The 16,628-nt window shown below is 42.6% G+C and overlaps 1 protein-coding gene across 1 annotated transcript in view; it reads left to right on the plus strand.

Moving 5' to 3' along the window:
• The first annotated feature begins 1,998 nt into the window (after nt 1–1,998).
• Nucleotides 1,999–16,628, plus strand: part of LOC106606050 (PH and SEC7 domain-containing protein 1) — a 62,716-nt gene continuing 48,086 nt past the window's right edge. Inside the window, exon 1 of the mRNA XM_014202127.3 lies at nt 1,999–2,227. The gene's annotated coding sequence lies outside the window, so the exon portion shown is untranslated. The remainder of the gene's footprint in view (nt 2,228–16,628) is intronic.

Here is a 16,628-nt window from a genome sequence, read left to right on the forward strand (position 1 = left end):
ATAGGATGCCACCTTCCCAACAAGTCAGTTTGTCAAATTTCTGCCCTGCTAAAGCTGCCCCGGTCAACTGTAAGTGCTGTTATTGTGAAGTGGAAACGTCTAAGATCAACAAAAGCTCAGCCGCGAAGTGGTAGGCCACACAAACTCACAGAACAGGACTGCCGAGTGCTGAAGCGCATAGCGTCTGTCCTCGGTTGCAACACTCACTATCAAGTTCCAAACTGCCTCTGGATGCAATGTCAGCACAAGCAGAGTCAGCACAATAACTGTTCGTCGGGAGCTTCATGAAATGGGTTTCCATTGGCAGAGCAGCCGCACACAAGCCTAACATGCTGACCAGATCGCACGCGTGGGTGCGCAAGTTGATTTTGTCCACCCACACCAGACCTGATCTGGACACGCAGGTTGAAATATCAAAATAAACTCTGAACTAATTATTTTCATTTGGGGACAGGTCGAAAAGCATTAAACATTTATGGCAATTTAGCTAGCTAGCTTACTGTTGCTAGCTCATTTGTCCTGGGATATAAACATTGGGTTGTTATTTTACTTGAAATGAACAAGCTCCTCTACTCCGACAATTAATCCACAGATAAAACTGCCAACTGAGTTTGTTTCTAGTAATCTCTCCTCCTTCAGGCTTCTTCTTCTTCCTTGGACTTTATATGGCGGTTGGCAACTTTAAGGTGCATTACTACAACCAATAGGACTGGTGTGTGGACCACAGTTTATGTTTCAATCACCCAAGTGGATACGTATATGCTCCCAAAAACCAATGAGGAGATGACACGTGGGTATAGGCTCCTAAAAACCAATGAGGAGAAGCAGGACTTGCACCGCGTCAAGCGTCACAAATTGAACCAAGTTCTATTTTAGCGTCTGGCTACGCAGACGCTAAAATAGTGTGGGTGCAGAATAACATGTATGTGTACATTTATTTTGCAATGCTCGCGCACGAGACGTGTCCGGTCTGGTCAGCATGTAAGATCACCATGCGGAATGCCAAGCGTCAGCTGGGGTGTTGTAAAGCTCTCCGCCATTGGACTCTGGAGCAGTGGAAACGAGTTATCTGGAGTGATGGATCACGCTTCACCATCTGGCAGTCTGACTGGCAAATCTGGGTTTGGACGAAGCCAGGAGAACGCTAAGTACCTCAATGCATAGTGCCAACTGTAATGTTTGGTGGAGGAGGAATAATGGTCTGGAGCTGTTTTTCATGGTTCGGGCTTCTTTGTTCCAGTGAAGGGAAATCTTAACGCTACAGCACACAATGACTTTCTAGACGATTCTGTGCTTCCAACTTTGTGACAACAGTTTGGGGAGGTCCTTTCCTGTTTCAGAATGACAATGCCCCCATGCACAAGGTGTGGTCCATACAGAAATGGTTTGTTGAGATCGGTGTGGAAGAACTTGATTGGCCTGCACAGAGGCCTGACCTCAACTCCATCGAACACTTTTGGAATGAATTGTAACACTGACTGCCATCCAGGCCTAATCACCCAACATCAGTGGGACCTCACTAATGCTCTTGTGGCTGAATGAAAGCAACTGCCCACAGCAATGTACTAACAGTGGAAAGCCTTCCCAGATGAATGGAGGTTGTTATAGCAGCAAAGGGAGGACCAATTCCATATTAATGCCCATGATTTAGGAATGAGATGTTTGACGAGCAGGTGTCCACATACTTTTGGTCATGTAGAGTATATGGTTGAAAAAGAATGGGCATGTACAGTAGGTTACTAGGTAAAGAGATAGCAGCCTAATATCCATTATTTTCTTATAATAGTTGACCTACTATGTTCTTTTTGACACAGGTTAGCCTAGTAGTAGTAAGCCCTGTGTGCTATATGGTCGGTCTGTTAGATAGGCTAATATAGATTTCAAGTCCGTATTCAGTGCAAATTGCACTTTAAACACTGCTTCGAGGAGGCGTAAATAGCACGCGCTCTGTGAGAGAAGAGCCGTTGATGCTCGCGCTAGGAGGGTGCGCGTGCGTGAGCGGCGCGCATGGCGTGCTCTTCGTGGAGCGAGGGTGTATCTGAGGAGCTGTCCGTTTCAGAACGGTTTAGCTATGAATGGAAATCTGCTTTTCAACCAAGGTTACTACGTCAACCTACTCATTGCAGAAAAAAGGGGTTGACCAGCAGCGAATGTAAACACGGCTGCTCGGCGGCTGTATCAGGATTCTGCTGCATCTTATATAATTAGCATTCATGTAATGGCAGGGGTAAGTGACTATCTTCATGAACCGTGACAAGCTTGCAGTGAGGTTTGTTATTGTAGGCTAGCAATGCGACTCTTCATTAATTAATGAAAATATCTCTCCAGGAATTGTTCCAGCTATAATAGCCTATTGTTTTCTTTTTTTAAAGATAGCTCTTGTGTTGAAGCCTATCATTTCCATCTTCTATGCTCCAGTTCACCCAACAACATCACTTTACAGTTCTGTCGCAGAACAGTGACCATAGGGCAGATGCTAGTTGTTTGGGACAGATTGTAAGGTGCAGAGCTCACTTGTAAACTATTGATATTACAGTATTCACATTGCAGACCTAGAGTATCTTCAAATCTGACATAGCCTAACTCCATTCCAAACTTTTTTCAGTGGTCTGTTTATTTTATTTTGCTCAAGCCATAGGCAATGCAGATTTATGTGTGGTAATCAAACACCTGTTCCCTACTGAAGTATTATTTCCCATTCAACAAGACTGAACATAGCCATCTTTCTTTGTGTCAGATCTGTCCAACAGACATTCATGTACATTTATTCTGCCATGTAAAACTGTTTCCCCTAACTACGACCTGGTATCACTGCTGTCCACAAACCACAAGATTATTTGAATATCTTATTTAGTACATATCCAATCACTGTGTCTGACAAGCCTTTTTAAAGTTCAGAGGCAGTAGGCCTAGTCCATTTCCTCCAGCCTATCGGATGACAGTGTTTCATCCGATGACTTGCCTAGTTTAATCAATTAAAACATAAACAAAATCTATAAACTGCACTTCACTGACTTCAGTCCCCTGGCCCAGGTGCAACTCAGTCAGCAAGGCTGTTGCACAATACTTCTGGGTCTCTCTCTCTCTCTCTCTCTCTTACAAACACACTTTCTTCTCTCTCACTCTGTCCTTCCTTGTACTGTACATTTCACCTCATCAATTCCACCCTCTTTCTCCTCTGATGCTCTGTCTCCAGTGAGTCCACTTTTCATTCATGGACATCATCCCCCCCCGACTGTGTGGCCATAATGTTTTATGCAGATGCTGCCTGGTGATAAGGGCAGTGTGCATGCCTGACAGACAGACAGACACAGGAGCCTATGACATCGTTTTGATGCTGAGGCCATGATATTTCAGCAGTCCTTAAAAAATGCCCCCACTCCCCCCCTCTTAGCAATTCCCCTTTCCCCATGTCCCCACCCACTGGGCACCCACTGGTTGAGTCAATGGTGTTTTAAACATAATTTGTCAATGTGGAATCAACCAGTACTGTTTTTGAGATTAGGGTCAAACTTAAATACATTGACTTAACCTGATTTAACAGGTTGTTACATCAATCTAATTTCAACATGATCATCAGAACTATGTGTACGTTGAAATTGCATTGAACTTTTTTTTTCATCCTATGGGTTTTGTACTGTGTTTAAAACATTAGGAAGAACTGCTCTTTCTATGACATACTGACTAGGCGAATCCAGGTGAAAGCTACATTATGATCCCTTATTGATGTCACCTGTTAAATTTATTTCAATCAGTGTAGATGAAGGGGAGAAGACCGGTTAAAGAAAGATTTTTAAGCATTGAGTCAATTGAGACATGGATTGTCTGTGTGTCATTCAGAGGGTGAATGGGCAAGACAAAAAATGTAAATGCCTTTGAACGGGGTAGTAGGTGCCAGGCGCACCAGTTTCAGTGTGTCAAAAATTGCAACGCTGCTGGGTATTTCACACTCAACAGTTTCCCGTGTGTATCAAGAGTGGTCCACCACCCAAAGGACATCCAGCCAACCTGACGATCTGAGGCTGTTCTGATGGCAAAAGGGGGTCCATCTCAATATTACGAAGGTGCTCCTAATGTTTTGGACACTCAGTGATTGGGTGGTTGAAATTATGTTGAATTTTAGATTTGATTAGATATATTTTATTTGACCTTGTTTCAATGTTGATAGTAAAAGGGTATGTTTGAATCAGCATCATTGTTTCAACGTCATGCTATCAACCCAGCCTAGGCAGCCAATAGTAGCCGCTAGATCTGCACTGTCTTCTAGGCTTGGTGTGCATTCACGGTAATACACTCGTGTCCCCTGTGGACCGGCTTTCACATAAAGCATCCTTCATTCAGTCTGCAAAGTTTTTCGGGCAACTTAGGATGTTGCACACCCTTGGCTGAACGCGGTGTGCAACATCCTAATTTGTCAGAAAATCCCCAAATGGTGGTAGGAAATTGTGTTTTATTAAGACGGTACACATATTTTTGCCTTTGCAACCTGAATGGATGATGCTTTATGTACAAGCCGGTCCACAGGTCCATTCAGGTTGCGAGTGTATTACCATGAATGCATATCATTCCTAGACGATAGTGCTGATTTAGCAGCTGCTATCGGCTGCCTAGGCTACCATCAACCTAAATAAAATGTGAAGCCACAGCCCAATGATTTGTGCCTGAACAGGGACTCCTACTGGTATGTGAGGGGTAATGCACTTCAGGTAGAACTCTTTTATATGAAGGATGGGTTGGTTGATTTCAAATGTAATCGACAACTTATTAATATGTTGGATTCACGTCTCTATCTCTTTTACCTTAGGATATTGTATTTTATATATGTTATTCACATTATACAGTGTATTTTCTATCCAAGCAGAATATACGTCTTCAAATGTTAATGTTTGATTGCGTTCAAAATTCATTTTCCAGTTGGTCTACAAGTTAATGATTGATATGTTGGATTCACGTCTTTTTTTTTTAACAATGCTGGTTGAAATGAGATGAAAACAGTACTGGTTGATGACTTTTTCAAATTTTCCACATTGATTCCACGTCACAATATGTTGACAAATTACGTGAAAACAACATTGATTCAAACCGTGTGTCCAGTGGGTGGAGCCATGGAGGGAAGGACATTTCTAAGAGGGGGATTGGGGGGCATTCTTTGAATACCTTCAGTCTGCCACCTCCAGGTGACAATATAATTCTGATTCCTCCAGTGAATATTATACAGTACTTCAACGTTGATTCAACCAGTGTGTGCCCAGTAGGCAGGCTCCCCACTGCAGCCTGGCTTGGCACTGCATCTCATCAGAGAATAGATTGCTCCAATAACAGAGGTAGTGCATTGCGCCATTCTCCAGCCCAGATTGATCTGACTGTGTAAGGCACTTGGTTAAGCATATGAGCCATCGATCTGTCTGCCAGAGCATAAAGTGGGATTTCTGGGCCATAAAACATTCTGATGCAATATAGCTGGACTGAAGACAATGCAGGGCCATTCTGTGGTTAATGTTTTCATTCACATGCTGTGATGTTTTTCTTAGAATCTGAGCTATGGATGGGGATGTTAAACTGTCCCCAGATGAAACGGCTCACTTTGCATGGTCAGTGGATGTGACTGTAATTCTGTGTAGGGTGATAATGTGGGAAAGTCGACCTGAGCATCCACAGGTTAGTCATTTCCAAATGATACCACGTTCATAATTATCCTTAAGGTCTATATCAGCCCTCTCCAACCCTGTTCTGGAGAGCTACCGTTCCTGTAGGTTTTCACTCCAACCCTAATCTAGCGCACCTGATTCTAATAGTTAGCTGGTTGATAGCCTGTATCAGGTTAGTTACAACTGGGGTTGGAGTGAAACTGATAGGAGGGTAGCTCTACGGGAACAGGGTTGGAGAACCCTGGTCTATATGCTGAAGTTCAGGCTTTATTTGAAAAGTTTAAGTAGGAAATTGCATGAATTTTGACCATTACAGACAGTGTGTCCAAGTCTGAAAAAAAGCTTTTCAATCAGTCATTTCATGGCTTTTTAAAAGGTGTCACAGAGCTTGTTTTTCCATTCACAGCTATCCCCAAGTATTAGTTATGAAGATGAGACGTTAATGAAGCAATACAGACCAAATTCAAGTGTCTACAGACCAAATTCAAGGGAGGTAACTGGGACAGACAATGTGACATCCATAACGTTTTTTAAGAAAAGTTTTTTGTAAAACATGCACCTTAGATCGGATCATCAACTTTTTCTGTAAAGCGATGGTTTTGTATGGTCTATAATTACATTTCTCTCTTTTCATTATCAGTATCCTTTTCCAGCGTAATCCATAACGGTTGTGGATGTGATGGGTATTGATGCATGTTGTGCATACACCACATTGTTTGTGCTTGTTCTGAGATGTATTCTTCAGATGGTTACTGAAGCAAATGTTGATATGATGTGAAAATCATGTGTTCTAGCTAATATTCTCTTGGAAAACATGTTGAAATGCATTTCTCATATATGACAGTGCTATTCTTTAGATAGAAAGATGAGAACAGGCGTAGTATTTTTCAAATGAACCCCCCCCCCAAAAAAATATACCGAATAAATCTAGTGTCCAGAAAAGTGTATTTGCAATATACATTTACATTTTAGTCATTTAGCAGACGCTGTTATCCAAAGTGACTTACAGTTAGTGCATTCATCTTAAAATCGCTTGGTGGGACAACCACATAGCTCAGTCATAGTAAGTACATTTTTCCTCAAAGTAGCTAGTAGCTAGTAAAGGCAGTGCTAGTAAGGGGATAAAAGTGAAATGCGAGTTTTAGTTCACAATTTGGTTGGCTGCTGTCTACCTCTTATATTTGATATACAGTACCCATCAAAAGTTTGGACACACCTACTCAAGGGTTCAAAACTATGAAATAACACATATGAATAACACAAAAAAGTGTTAAACAAATCAAAATGTATTTTATATTCTTCAAAGTAGCCACCCTTTGCCTTGATAACGGCTTTGCACACTCTTGGCATTCTCTCAACCAGTTTCATGAGTAGTCATCTGGAATGCATTTCAATTAACAGATGTGACTTGTTAATTTGTGGAATTTCTTTCGTTCTTAATGCATTTGAGCCAATCAGTTGTGTTGTGACAAGGTAGTGGGTGTATACAGACGATAGCCCTATTTGGTAAAAGACCAAGTCCATATTATGGCAAGAACAGCTCAAATAAGCAAAGAGAAATTACAGTCCATCATTACTTTAAGACATGAAGGTCAGTCAATTCGGAAAACTTCAAGAACTTGAAACGGAAACTGGCTCTCATGAGGACCGCCACAGGAAACAAAGACCCAGAGTTACCTCTGCTGCAGAGGATCATTTCATTAGAGTTAAAAGCACCTCAGATTGTAGTCCAAATAAATGCTTCACAGATTTCAAGTAACAGACACATCTCAACAGCGACTATTCAGAGGAGACTGCGTGAGTCAGGCCTTCATGGTTGAATTTCTGCAAAGAAACCACTACTAAAGGACACCAATAATAAGAAGAGACTTGCCTGGGCCAAGAAACACGAGTGATGGACATTAGACCAGTGGAAATCTGTCCTTTGGTCTTATGAGTCCAAATTTGAGATTTTTGGTTCCAACCGCTGTGTCTTTGTGAGACACAAGAGTAGGTGAGCGAATGATCTCTGCATGTGTGGTTCCCACCGTGAAGCATGGAGGAGGAGGTGTGATGGTGTGGGGGTGCTTTGCTGGTGACGCTGTCTGTGATTTATTTAGAATTCAAGGCACACTTAACCAGCATGGGTACCACAGCATTCTGTAGCGATATGCCCTCCCATCTGGTTTGGAGATGGTGCTTCATCAGATGACCTGGCCTCCACAATCACCCGACCTCAACCCAATTGAGAGGGTTTGGGATGAGTTGGACCGCAGAGTCAAGGAAAAGCGTGTGCAAAGCTGTCAAGGCAAATGGTGGTTACTTTGAAGAATCTAAAATATTTTTTTATTTGTTTAACATGTTTTTGGATACTACATGATTCCATGTGTGTTATTTCATAGTTTTGATGTCTTCACTATTATTCTACAATGTAGAAAATAGTAAAAATAAAGAAAATCCCTTTAATGAGTAGTTGTGTCCAAACTTTTGACTGGTACTGTATATATTAGGGTGTGGTGTCTGGCCTTGTATCCTATTCAGACTATCTGTAATTATGCAATCCTAATGTACTATGCCTTTTGCTGACATTTTAAAAACATTCCAAATGACAAATCTATTTATATTAGATTTTGACCAAGACATCTTTAAAATGTTAATGTCTATTTCAGACTCTGTAACGTCCATAACGGAGGGTGTGATATCCATAACGGTAGTTTTTTTTAATCGAAAGTAATTATTGGAATGACAATCTTTTCAAAATAATAGTTTTTGTGTTCAGCCAAACCTTTCCTTCGAAATGCCTAGTCATGTTTTGACCTAAGACTTACGAACTCAGACTTATAATAATATATTCAGTCTCCCCAAAAATCTTGTCCATTTCATGTAACATCCATAACGCACCTTATTTTCATTATTTCTCCAACAAGCCAATATTTAGAAGTCTGCTTTTTGGGGTTATACACTCCCTCGAAGGGGTACTATAGACACACTCATCAAACATTTCATTTCAACATTTTTTGTCAATTCTGTGAGACATTAAAGTTTTGGGGGATTTCTGCATGCAGATGTAATGTCCATAACGCTGGAATCGCCCTTAACAATTGACTGTTGCTGATAAGCATCTTGGTGAGTAAGGGGTTGATTGTTCCGTACTGTACATGGAATTGATCTGCTTATATGCTCAGCTGCTGATGGGTCAAAAGATTAGGATATAGCTACATACAATTGACTTCAGGGTCAGTCTTATGACATGAAATTGAATCGGTCTCACGTGAATCTGTCTCAGCTGTTTTATAGGCTCCATTGTTTTGAAATCGGACATTGCGTTTGGGTCTGAGGAGACTCTGAATCCCACTTGGTGTCAGCCAAGATTTTTTAATGTATTTTTTATTTCACCTTTATTTAACCAGGTAGGCTAGTTGAGAACAAGTTCTCATTTGCAACTGTGACCTGGCCAAGATAAAGCAAAGCAATTCGACACATACAACAACACAGAGTTACACATGGAATAAACATACATACAGTCAATAATACAGTAGAACAAAAGAAAACAAAAAGTCTATATACAGTGGATGAATCCAGTCACACATTCCCTTCAGCGAAGCCACAGCACCATTTACAGCTTCACAAAGACTTATTAAGTCTCTAAAGATCACCATTAGTAAAGCTTGTTTTCCCAGTCTGGATTTTGCGTTGACGGGTTAAGCTGTCTGTCTGGAAAGACCAATCCAGAGAGGTCTGAGTCTGCATTTCCTTTCCCCTCGTTCTTGTCTGGAAGGATCGGACACCAGCCAGGAGAAGATTGACTGGGGAAGTTGTGGAAATTCACTTCTGATCGCAGCCAAGCCACAGAAAATAGAGAGTGAGGCGGGGTGACAGGCTGGGAGGGGTAGGACTGGCACAATACAGTGGGGTGCCATTTGTTAAGCTGTCACTTCCATGTGGCAGTGAGAGAATAATAACTTACATGGTCTCTGCTCTGCTGTTTATCTGTCATCAAACGTGATTGACAGAATGTATTACATACAATTCCCAAGTCCAGAACCTCCTGGTGAGATAGAGTAGAGACCATGCTACAGCCAGCCAGTCAGTGTTGATACCTAGAGAGAGTGCTAGTAGGGTTATCAGAGGGATAGAAAAGCACTGACTGTCCGAGGGTGAGCTTGTGAACCTGACGCCCCGGATTTGTCTATCTTTGTAGTTCCTCAGAGGATCACAACTTTTACCCCGGACTCTACGACTCAAATTAGCCCTGTCTCTTTATCCTGGCATGCCAGTCCTGTCTGACCTTGTTAGCTCCACAGGAACTATAAGCTGCACTGTCTTCAACCATCTGTTAGTGCTAAACAAACTACTTTACACCACTAGCCATTGGGCCGGTAAGACGGCACTGGATCAAGGGATCTGATTGGTCGAGAACTCTTCCTGGAGGGAGGGACAAAGCACCATGAGTGGCAGGAGGTGGAAGACAGTGCTCCATTGGACTTAGGGAGTCTAGAGGAGGAGGAGGAGGAGGAGGAAGAGGAGGGAGGAGCACACACTGAGTAGTGTGGGAGGCGTAAATCCAGTATGGATGAGCTGGCAAAGCGGACAGCCACTGTAAGTTTAGAGGTGGTGAAGAGGAGAAAGGGAGACGAGAGGGAGGAAGGAGTCAGTCCCAGCCTTTGTTGCTGCCACTCAGGGGATGCTGTTTGCAAGATGGGGAGGAGTCTGAGGTAAGAGAGATTGGTGTTATAGTGGGACTCTGTGTACAGTGTATGTGTGCCTGTGGATTGAACAAATCAAGTCAAATCAAACTATTCATCACATGCTTCGTAAACAACCGGTGTAGACTGACAGGGAAATGCTTGCTTACTGTTAGTCTACACCTGTTTGTTTACAAAGCATTTGACAAATAACATTTTATTAGATTTGAACAGCAATGGAGGAGGTGGGTGGAATCCTATTAGGTAGAGTACAGAAAAAGTCTGCCTAACTGCCCTGCTTATCAGGGTGTGTGAGAAAGAAGGAAGAGAAGGGTGGGGGACACATGTTGATCCTTGAGTGTGCTATTATGAGGTTGTACTCTACCCAGTGTTCCTTTTTCAACAACCAGTTCAACATGTGGCTTTGTGATGTTATTAATATGAATGTCTATTGGTCTCTTTGTTTTAAAAATACTTGAGACTAGAATTGACAGATGTGTTTTTTTAAATTGTCTACTTAGTTGCTAGTCTGTGAAAAACCAAAACAACCAGACATGATTTTTGAGGCGTTATGATTTAGGAGCAAGTGTTTTTTTATTTTTTTATTAATAAAATCTCCCTCAAATTCTCCTCCACCTGGTCATCAGGGGAGATTGATGTCTGTGATAATCGGGGTTTGAATTTGATGAAACTAAATGGATCTGACATTTAAAAAAAATTAATAGTTCTGTCTCATGGTTGTAATAGTCTCCAGCTGTCTGGTTGATGTCCTGGGTCAGGGCGAAATCCAGATAGATAACTTTTGAAAAACTGGGCTCTGGATTTATTCCACTTCATACGGGCCCAATTAACTTAACTATTTATACAGTGGCCTAGAGTGGCCTTTCCTTCATTTGTTCACGTCTGACTCCTGCCAGACTACTTTGTATTCAATGACGTAAGCACGGGTCCTGTCCCCTGTCTCAAGAACAGGTAGTTAACCTTGTTGTGTAATTCGATATACTAAATCTATAGTTTGCTTATTTCTGTATCTTCGTAGTATTAATTTTTACATGCATAAGGACAACTAAACATCTTGGGACAAGCCAACCAGAAGTTATTTGTACTGAACTCTTTTTTGTTAACCACCCCCCCCCCCTTTTTGGTGCTTTTGTAAAACTGTCACCCAGCATTCTATTACACAAGTAGGTGTCCATTTCAGGTCGTTGTCAGTTACCTTGGTATTCACAGATAGTGTTACAACTTGTCTTGTGACCTGACTCTTCATCGCCCCTCTATGTGTTCTGTCGTTAACACAAAACCTTACTAATCTTGATTGACCAGTGTGTAGGGATAGCTGAGGTGATTACTGTATGTGTTGTTGTCTTAAACAGCAATGCTGTACAGTGGGTATCATAAGTATTCACACCCTTGGATTTCTTTCACATTTTGTTGCGTTAGAAAGTGGGATTGAAATAAATTGAAGGCGCTGTGAACGTTATTTAAGATACTCATCAAAGAGGCAAGGTTTCTGATGTTTTCGAAAGATGGGCAGGGACTCCGCTATCCTGACTTTAGGGGGAAGCTTGTTCCACCGTTGGGGTACCAGGACAGAGAATAACTTTGACTGGGCTGAGTGGGAGCTGCCGAGAAACCAGAGGTAGTGGAATGGAGTGCTCGACTGTAAGGATTTGAGCATAGCCTGAAGGTAAGGAGGGGCAGTTCCCCTTGCTGCTCCGTAGGTCTTGAAGATGATGCAAGCTTCGACTGGAAGCCAGTGGAGTGTGCGGAGAAGTGGGATGACATGGATTAATTTAGGAAGGTTGAAAACCAGGCGGGCTGTGGCATTATGGATAAGTTGCAGGGGTTTGATGGCACAAGCAGGGAGCCCAGCCAACAGAGTTGCAGTAGTCTAGACAGGAGATGACAAGAGCTTGGATTAGGACCTGTGCCTCTTCCTGTGTGAGGAAAGGTCGTACTCTATGAATGTTGTAAAGCATGAACCTGCAGGAGTGAGTCATTACTTTGATGTTTGCGGAGAACGACAGGGTGTTGTCCAGGGTCAAGCCAAGGTTCTTTGCACTCTGGGAGGGGGACACAGTGGTGTTGTCAACTGTGATGGAGAGGTCTTGGAGCGGGCAAGCCTTCCACGGAAGAGGAAGAGCAGCTCAGTTTTTTCGAGGTTGAGCTTGAAGTGGTGGACCGACATCCAAGCTGAGATGTCTGCCTGGCATGCAGAGATCCGTGTTGCCACCTGGGTGTCAGAAGGGGGGGGGGGGGGGGACAAGAGTAGTTGAGTGTCAACCGCATAGCAATGATAAGAGAAACAATGTGAGGATATGACAGAGATGAATGACTTTGTGTAAAGAGGAGAGGGCTGAGAACCAAGCCCTGTGGGACACCAGTGGTGAGAGCATGTGGTGCAGACACAGATCCTCTCCACAACACCTGGTAGGAGCAATCTGCCAGGTAGGATGCAATCCAGGAGTGTGCCGAGCCTGAGATGCCCAACCCTGAGAGAAGAGTGAGAGAGAGAAAGAAAAAAGAAGGAAAGTCACCGCATGCTCAAGTGTTTTGGAAAGAATGGATACCGGTCTGTAGTTTTTTACGCCGAAGGGGTCGAGTGTTGGTTTCTTGAGGAGGGGAACCACTTTGTCCATTTTGAAGTCAGAGGGAAAGCAGGCAGTGGTCAGGGATGAGGGAAGTGAGGAATGTGAGAAGGTCTGGAGGAGGGGATGTGTTCAAGTGGGCAGGTTGTTGGGCGGCCAGACATCCCTAGTCACAGGGTAGTTCTGTGTCAGTGGAGACTCAGTAGGCTGAGTGAATGAGGAGCAGATGTCGTCAACCTTTTTAACAAAAAAAGAAAAGTGCTTGACAAAGTCACCCGCAGGGAGGGAGAGGAGGATTAAGGAGGGACGATAAAGTGGAGGCATTTCCCAGGGTTGGAGGCAGAAGCTTGACATTTTGAGTGATAGAAAGCGGATTTTGTTCGTACGTATACATTTTGTATATAGAGTAAATAATTTGTTTAAATTATACAAAAATAAATGTAAAAATAATTAAAGCGGCTTTAGCAGCCGATACGGAGGAAGAGAAGGTAGAGAGGAGGGAGCGAAAGGATGATAGGTCCTCCGGAAGTTTCTTTTTCCCACATTTCTACTCAGCTGCCCGCAGCCCTGTTCTGTTAGCATGCAGTGAGACACTCAGTCACGGAGCAGGAGGGGAAGGTTGGGCCAGCTGGAAGGAAAGGGGACTGTGAGAGTCAAAGAATGCAGAAAGGGAGAAGAGTAGGGTCAAATAGGCAGAGTCAGGAGACTGGAGGGAGAAGGACTTAGCAGAAAGAAGAGAGGATAGGATTGAGTGAGTAGGGTTGGAGGAAACAAAGTAGTGATCAGAGAGATGGGGGGGGGGTTGCAACTACACTTAAAAAGATATTAAGTGTCTGATGTGTTATTGTTACCATCTACTAAACAATTCCCTTCTTTATGATGCTTTCAAAAAGCTCCCAGGTATGTTTTGTTGAATCTGCTTGACTGAGGGGCCTTACAGATGTACAGTATGGGTGAAAGATGAAGGAGTAGCCATTCAGTAATGTCAACCCATATTATTTTACACTGAGTGAGTCCATGTAACTTATATGTGATTTGTTAAGCAAAATTGTACTCCAGAACTAATTTAGGCTTGCCTAAACAAAGAGAAATACTTAGGCCACGACTATATTTTTGTTGATAATTTTTGGGGGATTAATTTGTAGAATTTTCTATTCACTTTGACATTATACAATATTTTATGCAGATCAATCTATTTCAATCCCACTTTGTAATGCAACAAAATGTGAAAAACTCCAAGGGGTAAATACTTATGGTACATACTGTAGTTTAGTATTTGGTACTGTGGAGGGCCCTACCTGCTTTTCTGAAATGCAGCCCTTTCTGTGGTGTTTTTCAGAGAGTGAAACAGGTTTATTCTTCCTGTCCTCAGGTTAGTGTATGACCCCTGCTAAGTTTGGTTTGTCGTGTCTTTGGCTATGCCGGATTAAGTGATATGACATGCTAACCTATAAAATCCTTTCTCTGTAATTAATATTACCTGATTATGCTAAATGTAATTAACTAGAAAGTCGGGGCACCACGGAAGAACGTTTATAGAGCCGTTATCTTCCGAATAAACTCTTAAAATACTTAGTCATATTTTACATCGATAGCAGTCAATATTAACCCTTATCTTATTTTCAGTCTCATAATGAAAGTTGTAAATTCTTGGCTATCTTCACGAACCCTGGCTAACAAGTTGAATCAGCAATACCAAATTGTGTTTAATTATTTATTTACTAAATACCTAAACTAATCACACAGAATTACATATACACAGAATACAAATGATGTCATACAGAAAACGTCCTGGTGGACGGAACCTGTATGATGGCTGGTTACACAAAGGAAAGGGGGTTGGGCTTGAATGAAAGAGCGGGAAGAGTTAGGAACGAAGAAACAGCAACTATGCTATCGTAAATACATTATCTTATGCATTCTAAATTACCGCCCATTTGGAAAAGGAAAATGCAATAAATATTTACTCTGAGCTGCGCTTCGGTAGATTGGTCGTAGATGCTGGCCGGGTTGGCCAACAGATCTTCCTGTCCTCGGAAGAATGTCTCTGGTGGTAAATTGGATACGTGGTGGTATCTTCGTCTGTTCGTTGTTAGACTGGATCCGTCGTCCGTCCTTTCCTAGCCCCCGTCTACAGCGGCCGCTGCTAACTCAACGGCTAGGAAGTATCACTTCTGTAGTGAATAAGCTCAAAGTTCATACCATTCGCCACCAAAGCTCACGCCGAGGTTGGCTTAGTTCTGTACTTGACGTGTGTCCTTCTAACGTAGAGGCTGCAGACCTCACGTACTGGAACATGTGGTTATCTTTTCGTCAAAGGCTTATATAGTGGAGAGGGGGAAGGATGTGTTTCATCGTTTATAACCCCTGTCTCTTCACAGGCGTGGGCCACTGATCAAGCAGGGCACTTTCCTTATGAAAACCCAATTCTCTCATTTGGAAGCCAAAATTACATTTAATCTCCTAACAAACAATTTCAATATCAAACATTTCAATTGCATAACAATTCCATGTTACTCTGATAACTAGAGGGTGTATACTTTCTCAGGTACAGTTTATGTCATCCTGTCATCAGTCATAATGTCTCAGATGACAACCGAACTGACATCCATACTCATTACGTTCCCAAGCATATTTCCAACTGGTTTTATTACCAAAATATGGTTCCTTTTCCCCATTTGTTTGATGTTCCCAGACTCTCTATATTTAACACAGGCTATTCAAGTCCTTCAGTAGGGTCAGAAAGAGAGGGGAAGGGAGAAAGGTATTTACGGGGGGGTCATAAACCTTACCCACAGGCCAACGTCATGATAGGTTGCATGTTCAGGATTCTCCACAGGACTTTTCACTCTGACTTTATGGAGTATTTTGTGTGGCTCAATCACCCAAAAAATAAATTGAAGTCTCTTTCAATCCCACTCTAACGTGTTCAAAATGTGACAAATATCCAAGGGTGGGTGAATACTTTATTATACCTACTGTACAGGGCTAAAAATGAAACTGCACAGGGAGGCTCAGGCCAAAAGATGAGGGTAAATGGTGCTGGGGAATATGATTAGCAAGATGGTCACGTAGCCTAACTGCAGTCAATTCAACAGGTTCGTAATCACAAAGGCCATGCATTTGTCACAGACATCTTCTCAGAACGCCCCTATCAGAGTACGTGTTTGTACGAGTGTGTGCGTCAAGGTGGATCTCTCTGTGTAATTTACAATCTGCTGTCACCTTGACATTTCATTACATTTTCTACAGTGTGAGACCAGAGGCTGCTGTGTTGAATCACTAATAAATATTTTTCCCTTCTCTTTATAAAGGTTGTTGGACACAGTACAGGCCAAGGGTAGGTTAGATGATATACTTGTTTACAACTACTGGACAGGATCCCTCCCTTACCTTTGCGTTAGTGTGTCTCTGCAGTGACTGTGCAGCTATGGGTGTGCGAGGCGTGTATGTGTGACTGCCCTCGACCATGCCTGGCACTTTCCCAGGAGAGTCATGACACAACCCTGCTTTTTCCTGGGATTTCGGATAGTCGTGATCAGCCCCTGCATCCAGCTTGTGTGTGTGTGTGTGTGTGTGTGTGTGTGTGTGTGTGTGTGTGTGTGTGTGTGTGTGTGTGTGTGTGTGTGTGTGTGTGTGTGTGTGTGTGTGTGTGTGTGTGTGTGTGTGTGTGTGTGTGTGTGTGTGTGTGTGTGTGTGTGTGTGTGTGTGTGTGTGTGTGTGATTTA

The sequence above is a fragment of the Salmo salar genome, chromosome 01 (genome assembly GCF_965601325.2).
Source record: "Salmo salar chromosome 01, fSalSal1, whole genome shotgun sequence".
NCBI lineage: Eukaryota > Metazoa > Chordata > Actinopteri > Salmoniformes > Salmonidae > Salmo > Salmo salar.